Genomic DNA, 14500 nt, shown 5'->3' with positions numbered 1-14500 from the left:
GCCACCCTTGTCGTCACTCACTACGATTTCTGATCACTCTCTAACTTTCAATGTAATAATTCTTCCATATACCTGCCCTACCACACTCAAGAGACTTATGCCACGATAATTTTTGCACTCACTTCACTCACCTTTGCTTTTGTACAGGGGTACAATGACTGCCTTTTTCCACTCTACTGGCACAGAGTCACTCATCCATGCCTCCTTACATATCTCCAACAAGTACTTCATTGCGCTCTGTCAACTACAATCAATCATCTCTTCATACACCTCATCAACCCCACCTGCTTTCCCATTTTTCAGCCACTTCACAGAGTTCTTCACCTCTGGGAGTGCCATATACACACACACATATATATATATATATATATATATATATATATATATATATATATATATATATATATATATATATATATATATTCCTTTTACATAACCTTTCCTTAATGTTCATCCACTTTACTTCTAGTCATCATTTACCTGTAACTCCCCGTTTCCCTTCCCCTCGCCTCCCTCTCTTCTTCCTATTGTTCACCTTCCTCCCCTCTCCTTACTCATCCTCTTGCCCTCTTCTGTCCCTTTCTTCTCTCCTCCCTCTTCCCCGTCTCTTCTCCTTCCTGTTGCCAGTCTCATTCACCCTGAATGCGGCTTTTAGCTGGCTCGGAAATCAAATATTCCTGTATTGTCTGATTCTCTTTCCTAACGGTACCCTGAGAACCTTTTTTTGCTCCACTGAATTCACACTCTCATTTCCCTACATATCAGACTCTTTTTCTTAGCTCTGAGTTTCGTATGTGAGCAATTTAAATATATTTTAAGTCAGATTGAAATTCCTTACATGCGAAACAATCGCCAATACTTATTCATACGCCACCACCACTTTCTCTGCTCAACCGAATTTACACTGCCAGATTCCTACATTTTTTTTTTTTCAATGCTAGTAAGAAGGAACCAAAGGCCAGGAGCCCGCAAGAACTGTTCCCTCCAAGAGAAAAACAAAATACAAGAGAGAGCCAAAATCAAGATCCGATCATTTTGAGATGCCTGAACACACTGAGTTTGAAAGACTGGAGATCATAGCTAGCAGAAAATACAGACAGAGGGAGACAGTTCCAGAATTGACCTGTTGCATAAATGAAGGACTGGGAGTAACGGTTAACTCTTGCATTAGAGAGTTAGACAGAAAAGAAATGAGAGTTTGCTGCTAGACGGGTGCTACGCGCCCGTCGTAGAGGTGGAGGAATGCAAGCAAATAGTTCAGAGGAGCAGTGACCATTGAAGTAGAGATAGAAAAGAGATAAAGATGCAACAGTGCGGCGAAGAGACAGAAGTTGGAGGGAGCCAGTAAGAGGAGAAGATTTATGAGACGAAAAGCCTTTGACTTCTCCCTATTGAGAAGAGCTGTATGTGGGGAGCCTCCCCACACATGAGAGTCGTACTCTACACAAGGGTGGATAAAACCCGTGTATAGAGTCAACATTAATTATGCAGGGGTAAAGAAGGAACGGAGTTGGTTTAGCATAACTAATCTTCTGGAAGCAGATTTGACAAGAGATGTAATATGATCTTTCCAGAATAAGTCCCGAGTGAATGAAATCCCAAGCATGTTCAAGGATGATGCAGGATTAAGCTGAATATTATTAAACATTAGTGGGTACACCTGTGGAAGATTTTGTCGGGTTGACAGGTGTAAGAACTGAGTCTTTGATGCATTAAAAACAACAAGATTATTTTTGCCCCAGTCAGAGATACGAGCCAAGTCAGACATTATGTGTGCAATAGCCTCATCCCTTGTTTGTTGAAGTAATTGCTGAGATGGACGTTGTGGGAACTGAATGGAAAGGTGAAGGGTGGAGTCTTCAGCGTATGAGTGGATAGGGTTAGATGTAAAGCTTAGAAGGTCATTGATGAATAAAAGAAAGAGAGTTGGTGATAGGACAGAGCACTGAGGAACACCACTGTTGATAGATCTAGGAGAAGAACGATGGCAGTCTACAACGGCGGCGTTAGAATGACCAGAATGGAAGCTATGGATTAAGGCACAGATAGAAGGATAGAAACCGTAAGAGGGCAGATTGGAAATTAACGATTTATGCCAAACTCGCTTGAAAGCCTTTGAGATGTCAAGTTCAATGGCAAAGCTTTCGCCAAAGTCCCGAAAGGAGGATGACCAGGAGTCTGAAATGTAGGTGAGAAGATCGCCAGTGGAGAGTCCCTGACGGAACCCTTACTGACGATCAGAAAGAAGGTTGTGATAGGAAATATGCTTTAAAATATATCTCTTAAGAATGGAGTCGAAATCTTTTAGGATACAGGATCTTAAAGCAATTGGATAATAGTTAGAGGGTTGGGAATGGTCACCCTGCTTTGGGACTGGCTGAATGAGAGCAAACTTCCAGCAAGAATGAAAGGTACAAGTAGATAGACAAAGGGAAAAGAGTTTGCCTAGGCAGGGTGTAAGCACAGAAGCACAGTTCTTGAGGACAACAGGGGGGACTCCATCAGGCCCATATGACTTGTTAGTATTGAGGCCTGTGATGGCAGACAATATATCAGCTGAAGACATTTTATTGTCAGCCATGAGGAAGTCTGAGGGGGGAAGTGATGGAGGAACAGCACCAGAATCATCTAAGGTGGAACTGAAGAGATCTGCTTTATCAGTAGAAGAAAAAAGCTACAGAGCCATCAGAGTGGAAAAGAGGAGGGAAGGATGATGAGGTAAAGTTGTTAGAAAGGTTTTTGTCAAGGTGCCAGAAGGAGCGGTAAGAATTCGAGCTGGAAAGTTGATAGCATTTGGTACGAATGAAATTATTTTTAGCAGAGCGAAGAACAGACTTAGCATGATTCCGGGCAGAAACGTAAAAAAGATGAGATTCAGGGGTGGGTTGGGTCCGGTACTTTTTATTGACCCTCTCCATGGTGTGGGCAGCATTAGAACAAGCGTGATTAAACCAAGGCTTTCTTGCATTAGTTAAAGGATATGAGAAAGGTATATATGCTTCCATGCCAGAGAGAATAACCTCCGTAATGACCAAGGCACATTCAGATGCCTCCCGGCCATGGAAGCAATAATCATTCCAGGGAAAATCAAACAAGTACTGCCTGAGGGCCTCCCAATCCACAGCTCTAAAGTGCCACAGGCGACGTTTCTTTGGAGGATCCACAGGCCGTACCGATAAGATTGTGATCGTAGGAGCCCAACAGAGAGAAAAGATTAACAGTGTAAGGAGAAGGACTAGTTGTAAGGGAGAGGTCAAGTATGTTGGAGCTCTTTCCAAGGCGGTCAGGGATATGGGGAGGGTGCTGTACAAGCTGCTCTAGGTCATTAAGGATAGAAAAGCTGTAGGCTTGTTGATCAGGCGGATCAGTGAAAGGAGAGGAGAGCCAAAGGTGGTGGTGGTGAACATTGAAATCTCCTAGACTGTGCAACAAGCCAATTGGTTTTCTGATCCACGAGAATCATTAACTGTCTTGAGTGGTGCCCATGAAACTAGAAGTAGGCTCCTGTTGATGTAGTGGGTTGAGGAACTCAAGCCGAATACAATCCATAAAAGTGTTGCTCGAAAAGTTGGTTATATTAAAATCTTACTGAATGCCACTCAAGGGAAAAAGGGACTGGTCAATCACCTTAAACTTCTGGACAGAGTAGCCAAGCCTCGGAATCAATCATTGGAGAGAGAACATATACGTATACTGGTCTGTGAACAAATATCAACAGGGTTTTAAGATAACTAAGTCTGGTCTTGCCTTGATTACAGATGGTGTTATGTAGACCGACCACACACCTAAGACATCGAAAAAGATTGACCGACTACCCTCTGACCACTATACTAGTGCAGCTGCTAACAAGGTGAAGTGATCTTTCTTAAACTCCTTCATCCCACAACCCTTCACCCAGTGTACTGATTAGGGTTCATATTCACGTCGATTTAGGAATTAATATATATATATATATATATATATATATATATATATATATATATATATATATATATATATATATATATATATATATATATATATATATATATATATATATATATATATATGCTGTCGGGCCCTGCTGCGGATGTCACCGATTGCACTGCGCAGATAACCTTCATGCAGTGTGGTGTGGTGAGGATCTGTTCCTTCTCCCCTTTGGGGCTAAGATGCGAATGAATGTGTTTGAGCGGATGAGTAAAATGGGAGTGTGTCGTCCTGTTGCGGCTACCTCCCTTTCCTTGTGGGAAGCAGCCTATGTATATATATATATATATATATATATATATATATATATATATATATATATATATATATATATAATTCCTAAATCGACGTGAATATGAACCCTAATCAGTACGCTGGGTGAAGGCTTGTGGGATGAAGGAGGTTAAGAAAGATCACTTCATCTTCTTAGCAGCTGCACTAGTATAGTGGTCAGCGGGTAGTCGGTCAATTTTTTGGCTCTCTTAGGTGTGTGGTCGGTCTACATAACACCATCTGTAATCATGGTAATAACCAGGACTTTAAAACAGACGAGGCAAACACAGCCCTGCTGGAGTGATCCAGAGGCAGCTCCCCCGTTTTTTTTTTTTTTTTTTAGCCCTAGCACCAAATAATGTACCCCTGGGGGTAGGGGGGTTTTCAAGAATACTCCCCCAGTATCCCTGCTTGTCGTAAAAGGCGACTAAAAGGGTTGGTGGAGGGTTAGTGCCTCTCCCCGGAAAACAACTAACTAAAAAAACAAACAAGAAGCCTCGGACAAGGACTGACCAAACGATGACGACCCAGGACCGGACAAAGGACTTGGTAATGAGTACATGGAATGTAAGAGGAGCGAATGATGAGGTGAAAGAGAGAGAGACTGTCTAGGTGCTTGAGGATGCGAAAGTGGATGTATGTGGAATAACTGAAACAAAATGGAGAGGAGAAAGTGTGAGAGAATGGGAGTATGGATGGGGTATATGTGCAGGAGTAGATGAGAATGAGAGGGCAAAGGAAGGAGTGTGTATAGTTGTGAGTAAAAGATGGAAGAAGAGCATAAGACAGTATGGATCAGTTGGGTCAAGGATTGTGTGGGTAAAGTTGAAAGTTGGAATACAAATGTGGGCGATTGTGTGTGTGTATGCGCCAACGCAAGATCGTGCTTGAAGAGTGAGAGAAGAGTTCTGGACAAATGTGGAAGTGTGCATGGAAAAGTTTGGAAGGAATGAGAGAGTGTTTTTGATTGGTGAAAGGAATGGTAAAGTTGGTAATGTGAAGGTGGATGGAATAGTTGGTGAGTGGGGTGTGCCTGCTGAGATAGATGAGAATGGGAGTGCGTTAGTGGACATTTGTGCTGGGAGGGGGTTGGTGATAGCCAATACCCTCTTCAGGCATAAAATGATCCACAGGTATACATGGCGAGTGATGAGAAGGGTGGGTGGTGAACTGAATGAAAGGAAGGCAATGATTGATTATGTGTGTGTGGATGAAAGGATGCGAAGATGTGTAAAGGATGCAAGAGTGTATAGAGGTTGGGGGAGTGGACTTTCTGACCACTACTTGGTGGTGGTCAGAATTAGGATGCAAGTAAGATGGAGGAATAGAAGAAGGGAAAGACGAGAGGAAGGAGTAGTTGCAAGGAGAGTGGAAAGGTTACAAGAGGATGAGAAAAAGGCAGAGTATAAGAGAGAAGTGGAGGAACGATTGGGCAAGTATGAATTGGAGCAGATGGGAGACGTGGAAGGTATGTGTAAGATATTTACAGAAGAAATATGTGCAGCATATGATGTGGTGTGTGGAAGGAAGAGAAGATGGAGGGGGATGCAAGGAACAGCGTGGTGGACTGAAGAGGTGAAACAGGCTGTGGCACAAAAGAAGAAAGCATACAATGAATGGATGAGAAATAGGGGCGTGGAAGAAGTTGAGAGGCGGAAGAGAGAGTTATATGTGGAAAGGAAGAGAGAGGTGAAAAGATTGGTAAGAGAGAGTAAGAAGAGAGTGGATGAGGAATTTGGAAGGAATTTGAGTGTAAAGTGGAGGGACTGTAAGAAAATGTTCTGGAGAGAAGTGAAAAGAGTAAGACTGGGTGGAAGTGAAGTTAGAAGGGGAGTGAGAGATAAAAATGGTAGATTACTAGTGGAGAAGGGAGAAAAAGTGAGCAGATGGAGAGAACACTTTAAGGAATTGTTGAACGTAGAGGATGGAAGTAATGCGAGTATAAGTGGCTGGGGAATGGCTGGGAGAAGGAGGGAGGTGAGAAGACAGGAAGAAATCAGTAGGATAGAAGTTGTGGAAGCAATGAAAAAAGTTAAATTGGGGAAAGCCCCAGGAATTGATGGAGTGTGTGGTGAAATGCTGAAGCATGGGGGAGAGATAGTAGTAGAATGGTTGTGGAAGATGTGCAGATTGGCCTGGGAGGAAGGTAGAGTCCCGGAGGATTGGAAGTCAGGTATAATTATTCCCTTGTACAAAGGAAAAGGGGAAAAAGAAGTGTGTGGTAATCATAGCGGCCTTTGTCTTCTTAGTATAATAGGAAAAGTGTATGGTAGGATACTTATAGACAGAGTTAGAGAAAGAACAGAGAAATTAGTTGGAGAAGAACAGGGAGGCTTTAGGAAGGGAAGAGGTTGTGTAGATCAGATATTCATTCTTAGATCTTTAGTGGAAAAGTTTCTAGAGAAGGGAAAGAAGTTGTATGCGGCTTTCATGGATTTGGAGAAAGCATATGACAGGGTGGATAGACAAGGATTGTGGAAAGTGTTAAGAATATATGGAGTAGATGGGAAGTTGTTGAATGCTGTGAAGAGTATGTACGATGGTGCGAAGGCTGCAGTGCGTGTGGATGGTGAACTAAGTGAATTTTTCTCTTTGAAAGTTGGTTTGAAACAGGGATGTGTCATGTCTCCATGGTTGTTCAATCTGTACATGGATGGGGTAATAAAAGAGGTACAAGGTAGGGTAGTGGATGTTGGAGTGGCCCTGGTGAGAGAGGATAGTGTTTGGAAACTCCCTGTACTGTTGTTTGCAGATGATACTGTGTTGTTGAGTGAAGATGAAGGGGAGCTGCAAGGCTTGGTGGATGAGTTTGAGAGAGTGTAAGAAACGGAACCTAAAGGTGAATGTAGGGAAGAGTAAAGTGATGGTCTTTGAGAGAGGTGAAGTTAGTGAATGTACAGCGAGGTTGGATGGTGAGGAATTGGAAAATGTGAGTACGTTTAAGTATTTGGGTAGTGTGATGAGTAAGGATGGAGGTTTGGAGGGTGAAGTGCTTGAAAGGGTACAGCAGGGAAGAAAGGTTGCTGGTTCCTTGAAAGCAGTGATAAGAAACAGGGAAGTGAGCATGGAAGTGAAAAAGTTACTACATGACAGTATTGTGATACCAACTCTAACGTACGGAAGTGAAGCTTGGACATTGTTGGAAGGACACAAGTCAAGAGTGAGAGCAGTGGAAATGAGTTATTTAAGAGGAGCCTGTGGAGTCACGTGGAGAGACAGGCTGACGAATGAGGATATAAAGGAACGTTGTGGTGTGGATGTGGATGTGATAGGAAGCGTTATGAGGAATACACTGAGGTGGTTTGGCCGTGTGGAGAGGATGGAGGGTGAAAGACTGACGAAGAGAGTGTATATGAGTGAGGTGGAGGGGGAAAGAGGGAGGGGGAGGCCGAGGATGAGATGGAGGGATGGGGTGGAGAGGTATATGAGAGAGGGGAGTGTGAGTTGGGAGCAGGGCAGTGTAATGGCGGGGGACAGGGCGACTTGGAGGCGATTTGTTTGTGGCCACCCCAAACGGGATTGAGGCGTCTGGCAATAGATAGATAGATAGACCAAATAATGCAAGCGCAGGTGAATTTGAACAGATTTAATGGCTTATTTATCAAAATTTAAACGGAAGTTTGTCATTTGCTTCTCAGTTTAGGGACAGTCTATATGTGCTTATTATATTAATATGTTGCCTGAGTATTGATCATTGTCATGCTTTTAATCTGTAAAGAAAAATGTTAAATGAGTTTAACAAAACTATATCTTACATAAAAAATGAAGTAAATATGGTATTTAAACAATCGAAGATCGTATGAACCCACTGAGCTCTGCCATGCGGAGGGGCTTTCTCATGGGTAGCACCATGTAGTTTGTGTTCCTGCCGCCAGGGGCCCAGGGCGGTGCTGATGATGTTTATACACTGAGAGTAACTCGCATCAAGATAACTTTGGTGTGAATCATGGGTAAATGTGCTTTAGCAGATATGGAAAAATGGACTATAGAGGAACTGAGACGTTTCCTCAAACCAAGAAGAATACAATGCCTTTAAAAATTCTGGTCGTTGCTCTCGGTTCCGTGAGATTTCGGCCATAGAATCATGTCAGGATCTGCCAAATGAATAATTGCGATCTTTGGAAACTGTTTGATAAGTTTTTCCAACAACTGAGATTCTTAACACTTGGTAAAAAAGTGCTGAATGCAAACACGCACAATAAGCTTCCATGGCTCTTAGTAAACTCCATAAAGAACTTTTCAGCTTATATCTCATTTAGAGCATCAGTAAAATATCTAAGATGATTATGATACTGGTATAATGCGTTATGCATGAGTAATAATCCCGATAAGAATTTTTTAAAAGGAAGGTACCCCATCTCTGAGCAGGTGGTGACCACACCTATTTAGTGATTCAGCGAACACTGGCTAATTTCAGGAATTTGTGGGGGCTCCTATTGCAATAGGCTGTAGTAGCTTATACTATTTAGTCATGTTCTGAGTTCGACTGATCCACTCCTGATGACACACCCACAAGCACTGTGGGTTGAGGGTGAAAGGGATCAGTTTAAAGTTATGAACGCGATCAGAACAAGTCCCTGGACTTTGGGGTGGGGGTTGATTGAGCTGGCTGCTAAAGGAGAGGAGCGGGAGAGGAGATGCCAGAAGAGGCGATTGCCTCGTCCGCTTCAAGGTGGTTACGGGCATGATAATCAAGGCAAGCCCAGACTTAGTTATCTAAAAACGCTGTTGATATTTGTTCAAAGACCTGTATGTGTATTTGTTCTCTCTCCAATGATTGATTCCGAGGTCTGGCTTCTATGTCCAGAAGTTTAAGGCGATTTACCAGTCGCTTTATCCCTTGAGTGGCATTCAGTAAGATTTTAATATAAACAACTTTTCGAGCAACACTTTTATGGACAGTATCCGGCTGGAGTTCCTCAACCCACTACATCAACAGGAGCTCACTTCTGTCTTCATGGGCCCCACTCAAGACAGTTAATGAGTCTCATGGATTCAGAAAACCAATTGGCTTGTTGCACAGTCAAATCTTTACATCGAGTGAGTGGGTGAGGGCATCCCCATTTCCCACCAAAAACATGAATTTGGAAAATACCTGGCTTTTTGGCTTCAGTAGGGTATACCCATCTTACGGGGGGCCCCCTTGGATGGAAGGAATTAAGATATGGTTCTCTAGCTCAGCATTTCTTAACCTTTTCCGACCTCAGCACTCCCCCCGAAGGCGGGGTGCATCCCTTTAAATCTGGTTACTGGGACTACAGTTGCTACACGACTGCAGGGTTAAAGTGATGTGAAGTACTGCCTGACAGTTTATTTTATACATTCTGAAATTTAAAAAAAACAAAAAAAAAAACAAGGATGCCAGTACTGAGCAAAACCAATAAGGAAAAAAAATAATACAGCAATTGCCAGCACCCCCTAAAATTGATTTCAGCACCCCTGAGAGTGCTAGCACCCCAGGTTAAGAAACGCTGCTCTAGCTCATCCTGGAGTTAATTCCTTGATTCAGAAGACATAATTTCTATGCTGGTAATTCCTGATGATTTTATTTAGCTTATGGGTGAACTTTTGAGCTGCTTGGTTAATATATAGCCATCTTTAACTCTCCTATGAAATTGATGTCCCCCATGTACTGAAAAGAAAAAAATGTCTATAATTAGCATGAGTAAATTATGAGTATGGAACTTGTTCTCTGGCTGAAGGAAAAACCTCGCCAAAGCAAACACATTTTTTCCCACAAGTACATTAGATTCGTACAGCTAAGTTTTTCTGATGTTAATACGAAACAACATCGACGACATCAACAATAATAACAAAGGCTGGAATCCTGCAGTTCCTAGAAAAAAAAAAGAGCCAATATCAAAATCCGTTCATTTAGAGAAAACAATTACACAAACAATAATCTTCAGTATTGAATGAGAACAGGCGAGATGAATAGTAACAATGACATGTAATACTCTAGGCGAGGGGGGGGGGAGTTTTAAGCGGACGGCGTGGGGGTGGGGGATGGTGGTGGGATGGATAGAGGCCAGGAGGGGTGGCGCGGGGGTATAGAGGTGGGAAACAGACACCACAAGACAAAGAGGACAGGGAGAGAGGGAATACAGAAGTGTGGAGGGTGGGTAGGGGGAATATAACCCTTCCCAGGGAGACAAGGGAGGGGGGAAAGGGGGCAGACCACATCGGTTTGATGGAGGATGATGGGGGAGGGTGAGGGAGGGAGCAGGTGGCGGTCAGAGGCAAGGGAGGGGGAGAGGGAACAAAAGTATTGGGGTAGAGAAAGGTGGCGAGAGGGCGGTGGGGATATCACCCCCCCGCCATGGGTATGGCTAGGACCCTCCCTCCTCCCTATTCAGGACTTAGTTCTCATTGGTTTGCATTGTTATACGTCACAATCAGGGCGGAGCCTAGTGTCCGCAGTTTTTCCCAAAAGACCTTCTATCGATCACTTTCGGTACCTTGCTTAATCATGAAAAAGGATCGATCTTTACTGTCAGCACTTTAGGGACTAATATTCCCTCTACTTTACACTCAAATTCCTTCCAAACTTCTCATCCAGTCTCTTCTCACTCTCTCTTATTACACTTTCCACCTCTCTCCTTTTCTCTACATACAGTAAACTCTCAATTATCCATTGTATTTCAGCCAAGCCCTATGCCGGCTAAAGCAAAAATGCCGGATACTGTAGGTCCAGGTCACGTTCAGCTTTGATCCGGATACTGTGATTCTGTCTCGACTCTCTATCCTATAAACTTTACCATAAGTAAGAGATGAAAACTAAGCATATAAAAAACAGTAACAATACAGTATAGTATTACAGTAGTGTACATAATGTATTATTATATGTACTTACCAGGTGATGGCATTGATGGAGAGAGACAACACTGGGAGGGGGGGTTTGCACTTGTAAACAATATAGTACACAATACAGCACAGGGATAGTTTACCAATCACAATTGAGTGCTAGGATATGATCACTGATGGGCAATTAGCTTTGCAGTACAGTAATGTACAGTAGCTTGAACATTGGACACCACAGTTAGTCAAAGCACCAGGGTGTTGCAGTCGCTCTGTCAGAAAAGCAGGATCGCAAAAGTCTTGATTTTATGACATCCACAGGTGAGAATGAGAACGCGGGGTATTCTTGGCAGGCCGGACAAGCCACACCCATGACGGATTCTGATTGGTTGCGTAGTGGGTGTTTTTACTGGCTCCTGAGTTTTGCGATTTCTCCTGGCGCCAGTTGGTTACTGCTTATGAGGCGGTTGAGACCCCTCAGCACTAGATATTGCATTGGACCACCTGTTACATCCCGTTTCAGTGCCGGATGTTGCATAAAAATTGACAGATATTGTTTTATTAGAGCCATGAGCTGCACCAGATATTGCGTTGGGCCGGATGTTGTGATGACGGATAATTGAGAGTTTACTCTATAACTCTCTTCCTTATCTCAACTTCCTTGATGCCTCTGCTTCCCACCGATTTTTTTATATGCTTTCGTGTTTTGCGCCAAAGCTTGTCTCACCTCCTCATTCCACCATTCTGTTCGTTGCAGCCCCTTTCATCTTTTCTTCACCCCACACACCACCTCATATGCAGCACAGATTTTTTTCTGTGACTCCCGTGCACCCATCTTCCACCTCTCACATCTGCTCAGAATGATATTCACCCAATCGCTTTTCCAATTCTCTCTATATTCTGCCCTTTTAAGATCCTTCTACAACCTTTCTACTCTCTTTGTACTGCTTCATCCTGCCCTTCTCTCCTAATTATAGTTCACATTTGTACCTTCCTCTCACCACCATCAAGTGGTGGTCAGAAAATCCACATCCCCAACCTCCATATGCTTTCGCATGCAGCACATATTTTCTTATTCTCTCTTCCACACACACATTCTCTCATCCACAGATGCATAATAAATCATTGCCTTCCATTCATTCAGCTCACCACCCACCCTTCTCACCACTCGCAATGTGTAGCTGTGTATCATTTTCTGCCAAATAGGGTACTGGCTATCACCAACCCCCTCTCTGCAGAAATGTCCACTAGAGAACAACCATTCTCATTCACTTCTGCAGGCACACCCCACCTGCCAACTACTCTCGGTCCTCCCAAACTCTTTCATGGTTGCTTCCACATTTGCCTCAAATTCTTCTTTCCCTCTGCTTGCACTGTCTTTTGTTGGAGCATTTTCAGACACAATTGTCCATGCTTGTAGTCCTTCCTTCAATCGTATCCACATTATCCTTGAACCAACTGATCCATATTTTTGCTCATTCTCCTTCCATCTCTTGCACACCATGCATACATTATCCTTTGCCCTCTCATTTTCACATAATCCTGCACATACAGTATACCCAATCCATTTTCCCATCTCTCACACTCTCATCTCGCCATTTGGTCTCAGTCAATCCACAGATGTCCACTTATGCATCCTCAAATACCTGGACAGTCTCTTTCATCCCTTGCATTCGCTGTAATCATCCTCAACACGCCCTTTGTGCGGTCCTTGATCGTCACCTGTAGGTCAGTCCCGGTCCGAGGCATTTTGTTTGTCTCTTTAGTTAATTATTTTCGGGGAGGGACACAAACCCTACAGCAACTCACTTATTAACACGTAGGGAATATGCATGGGTTGGTTACATGGTTACCATCCGGAGTATTAAATGATTTCCTGGCTTACAGGAAATCATTTGGCTTGTCGCTCAGCGTAGTCCTGCTGTAATAGCACCACACCAAGTGAGTGCATGGTGGGCGTCCTCACCGACCAATATTTTTTCCCCTCTCCTTCTCTTCTTCCTCTTAATCTTTCTCTTATCATTCTCTTTCTCTTCCCTTTATCTTTTATCCCTCCTTCTGTTCCTTTTCCTCCTCTTCCTTCTATTTCTCTTGATTTTCCTCTTTAGTCTTCTCCTTCTCCTCCTCCTCATAATCATCATCATCATCATCGTTATCTTCATCTTCTCCCTCCTCTTTCTTCTCCTATCCTTGTCCCCCTTGATTATCTCTTCTTTCTTCTTCCTGCTCCTCTTTCCCCCCTACCACCATATCAGTCACTTTTTTTCCGTCATTGATATCCCCATTGGTAGAAGACCCTATGACCATCCCCTCCAGGCCTTCCTTTATGTACTCTCCTACCCCTATTATTTCCTTTCTTCCATCTTATTCTCATTTCTCTTCTTTTCTTTTAGGTCTTCAGCATTATTACTTTTCTCCTCAGACTCTTTATCTTCCTGCTCCTAATCATCATTGCATTCCTCATTTTCCTCACCTGCTTTTTCTCTTGCTCGTCTTCCTCCTTTTCTTTCGCTTTTTCCTTTTACACTTCATCTTCATCAGCATTATCATTGCATCCTCTTTCCCTAACCTGCTTTTCCTGTTTTCCGTCTTCTTCCTCTCCTCCTCCTCCTCCTTCTCCTCCTCCCTCTCATCCGTTCTTAACTTTTTCCCTCTCCATATTTTCTGAGCTTCATCCTCCTCCTACCTCGAGGCCATTCATTATCCAGTCAGTATTTTCCTTCATCACATTCCTCTTCTTCTTCCTGCTCCTCCTTGTCTTCCTTCTCCTCCTCCATCTCCTCCATCCCCCTTTCCCTTTCCCCAGCCCTTTTCTTTCCTCTCTGTCTATTGCCGGATGCCTAAGAAGCGGCCACAAACAAATCGTCTTCACGTCACGCGGTTCTCTGCTATTTGGTTGCCCTCTTTCCAGCTCATACTCCCCTTTCTCATATCTCGTCACTCATGGCTCCACTCCATCCTTGGTCTCCCTCTTCGCCTCTCTCCCTCCTCCACACTTATATACACTTTGTTGGTCAGTCTCTCAATCCCCATCCTCTCCACATGGTCTTAAATATTATCCGTCTCACAAGCCATTTGTCTGTCTCTCAAAGTAACTCCACATGTTACTCTCAGATAACTCATTTCTACTGTTCTTACTCATGATGTAGTGTCCTTCAAGTAGGGTCCAAGCTGCACTTCCGAATGCTAGAGTGAGGATAACAATATTGTCTTGCAGTGACTTTTTTACTTCCATGCCCACATCCCTATTCCTTTTCACTGCTTTCAGTGAACCAGTAACCTTTCTGCATTGCTGTAACTTCCATCCTTACTTATCATACTACCTAGGTTCTTTAATGTATTCACGTTCTCCTTTTGCTCACCATTCAGTCTCACAGTGCAAGCTGTGATTTGACTTCTCTCAAAGACCTTAACCTCACATTTGTCTACATTAACTCTTAGAATCCTTTTCTCACATATA

Source organism: Coenobita brevimanus, chromosome 30, assembly GCF_032717465.1.
Source record: "Coenobita brevimanus isolate Jiangsu-jjx chromosome 30, ASM3271746v2, whole genome shotgun sequence".
In the NCBI taxonomy this organism is placed as follows: Eukaryota; Metazoa; Arthropoda; class Malacostraca; order Decapoda; family Coenobitidae; genus Coenobita; species Coenobita brevimanus.
This window is presented reverse-complemented; position numbering follows the sequence as displayed.